Source organism: Grammomys surdaster, unplaced genomic scaffold (genome assembly GCF_004785775.1).
Source record: "Grammomys surdaster isolate TR1022 unplaced genomic scaffold, NIH_TR_1.0 125231, whole genome shotgun sequence".
Lineage (NCBI taxonomy): Eukaryota > Metazoa > Chordata > Mammalia > Rodentia > Muridae > Grammomys > Grammomys surdaster.
Window position 1 is genome coordinate 476912 of NW_021620120.1, and position 3455 is coordinate 480366.

The window sequence follows — 3455 nt, forward strand, 5'->3', positions numbered from 1 at the left end:
ATGCCATCCATCCTCAGAGCCCAGAATTTTATAGATCATCAACAACTTGGGCTACTTTGGTTCTTGTGTTTTATTTCTTTTCCTTCCTTCCTTCCTTCCTTCCTTCCTTCCTTCCTTCCTTCCTTCCTTCCTTTCCTTCCTTTCTTTCCTTCTTTCTTTCTTCCTTTTTTCTTCTTCTTTTTTTAATATTTATTTTATTTACATGAGTACACTGTTACTCTCTTCAGATATACCAGAAGAGGGCATTGGATCTCATTGCAGATGGTTATGAGCCACCATGTGGTTGCTGTGAATTGAGCTCAGGACCTCCGGAAGAACAGTTAGTGCTCTTAACTGCTGAGCCATCTCTCCAGCCCCGGGTCTTGTGTTTTCATGGCTTCTGATAATTAAGCTTTGTGCCCTCTGGGGTGGAAGAGAAAGAATGAGGGAGAGGCATCAGAAGGAGAATATGGGAAACAAGATGAACAAGAAGGCTGGCCGTTCCATAGGGAATCTGAGTAGAAACTCCTCCATTTCCATGGAAAATGGTAACAACAGAACAGAACAGAACAGAACAGAACAGAACAGAACAGAACAGAACAGAACAGAACAGAATGAACAAACAAACAAAAACTGCACAAAGAAGGTAGCATTGCAATGGCACACCTGTGAAGAATAGATTGTGCCCAAGAACCTTTCCAGGAGAAACTTTTACATGTTTTTATTTTATTGTTTATTTATTTATTTATTTTGTAGAAGAAAAAGAAGGAACCAGAGGGCTTGATGCCCTACTTTCATCCTTACATTAATCCCCAACATTGTATCTACTGCTAAATACATTATCTATGGGAAGAACAGGGCTGATACATTGTGGTTTGAGGAAGGATCTAAACAGGTGTCCTGAGGAACATGGACAAGGAACTCTGGAAATTATACTGGAGAGTGAAAAGGTCTGAAAGGAGAAAATGGTAGCTACAAAATGTTCTGGAGGCGAGCAAATCAGAGTGCTCACACAAGGATGTTGAGAGTAGTTTGTGATCCCAGAGAACATGCTTGCTCAGATGTTCCATTGTAGCAGGGTCCTGCTGGGTTTGGAGAGGGATTTGTGAACTCAGCTTTGGCTGAATCACAGGGTACCACTTGGCTAGAAGGACTATCCTTCAGACCTAGCACAGAGTCAGGTAGCTCTTCTTTTTGACTATATAGGAAACTTCCCTTGCTGGTATCCATAACGTTAGTTGGCCTTATTGAGACAGCAGGCCACTCAGAGGAGGGTGGCTGTCATTTCTAGTGGTTAGAAATCCTTCCTACTCTCTTTTGTTCATTGTTTAGTCCAGTGATTCTCAGGCTCTTTCCAGGCAACATTTAAAAGTTTGTGGGGTTTCCTTTTTGTATTTACTGCTGTGAGAAGGGGTGTACTTATGGCCAGAGCCTGTGTAAAAGCTGTCCTCCTGCTAGATAGAGTTCTCTCTTTATCTAGATTTTCAGAAGTCCCCTAGGACATTCATGTAGGTAAAAACTTGTGTTTAATTATCTGAGCCTAGAACTTAATAGTTTTTTTTTTTTAATGGTCTGAATATGCAGCTAACTTTCTAGGAATGCAATTACAGTTCTGTGTGAGTTTAGGGAAGCTTGACTTTGCTACCAAGAGTTGCTCAACATTTCCTGAAGTCACTACATTGATGGCAACACGCCGGAACGGAGGTAGTTGAGTCACTGGCTGTGCACCTGTATCAGTGAGTGTTGGTAGAAGTTCTGTTTCTGTGACTCTATGGAGAGGTGTAAGCATTTGCCTGCTTTGAGGGAAACGGCACTCACACTAAAATACTGTTTATGTTATAGCAAATTGCTATGCTCCTCCTTATAGATGGGGAAATAGTATGCTCTAAAAGTCACGTGGGTATGGAAGTGATGTAATCTATGATTATGAGTTCGCAGTTTAGGAGTCATTACAAATACTTGCTCTAACATAGAGTTGAAGGTTGAGAGCCTCAGTTCTCCCAAGTCTCACAATATCTGGTTTGCACCCACCTGTCTGGAAGAACTAGCCAGCAAAGGAGGGCCCTCCCCACCCCTTTTTCTTCTTTCGGCCCATCATCATTATTAAGGACAATTGCAGTGCAGGAGCCTTGGCTGTCAGACCTCTCTGCCAGGGCCTTCAGTTTACCCTTAGTCAAGAACTGCAGGTATTTGGTCTGGTGGATAATACAGGCTCCTGCTCACGTAGAGGTTCTCTTTCTTTATGTTCTCTCCTTTCTCCATCTACCTCAATATCTCTTCTTAATGCTCCCCCCCCACCCCACCCCGATCTTTTGCTCCCCGCCATAAGCTGGCAAGTAGCCTACTGCTGGACCAACGAGCCACCCTGGGCCCCCAGTTCCAGCTCTCTCATTTTTCTCCTGGCACCCCCTCCACCCTCGGCTGCCTTTCTGACCCTTGCTTCTCCCTTCCTTTCAAGGTCTATTCTCCAGGCATATGGCATCTTCTTTCCTCCTTTCGCCAGGTCCATATCTGTCTTCCTTCCCTTTGTACAAACATCCTTTCTCCACCTTCATCCAGGCTCCTGTCTCTGTGCCAGCTCCTCTGCTTTAGGCTTGGGTCGTATAACCCCCCCACAACCCTCCCGCAGCCCTCCTCCCCCCGTCTCCATCAGTCTAGGCTGCAGGTCTCTCAGCAGCTCTCAGTCCCTGCCTGCGTGCTTGATCCCCCCCCCATCCTACCTCTACGCCCTCCCGCGCCGTGGGCGGTCTAGGGAGGGGCCAGGATCCGGGGCGGCTCCTGGGGCTCGGGTTGTGGGAGGCGCCCTCTCTGGTCTCCCCCCCTTCCTTCCCCCCGCCCCGTCTTCCCCTGCACCCTCCTTCCTCCCTCCGCCCGATAGCTTCCCCGGTCCCCGGCGCCGCCTCCTTCCCTCCCGGCACCGTGCTCTCGCGGCCGCCGTCGCCCCGGGGAAGGAGAGACGGGGGTGGGGTTTGCGGGTAGCGATCGAGAAGGGGAGAGACCCCGGCCAGGCTAGAGCCTGGATTCTTGTGGAAGGAGAACAAGGGGAGGGGAAGCTGGAGGACCGGGAGGGAGAACGGGGACCCGCGGCCGGGCCTGGGCCCTTGAGGCCCGGGGAGAGCCGCGGAGCGGGACCGGCCGCCGAGGTAAGAGCGGGGCCCCACGACCAGGGCTTGGTGAGGAGGCCGGTGGACGCAGGGCAGGGCCGGGGATGCGGGGGTTCGGTTGCGAGCGGCGAGTGAATGGGGTAGCGGGACCCTGGAGCGTGGGTAAGCTGGGCTAGCGCTAGCCATGGGGGCTGCTGAGAGGAGGTGGAGAGAGGTGGAGTCCCGGGAGGGTGGGGGGCCAAGGGAGGCCGGAGGAGGGTGGGGACAGGCACTCTCTCCTCCTCTCCCCCAGCCCGTGCGGCTCCGCCCCCGCCTCCTCCGCAGGGCGCCCTCCGCGTCCCGAACCGCGCGGTCGGTGCCCGTGAGGTGGGG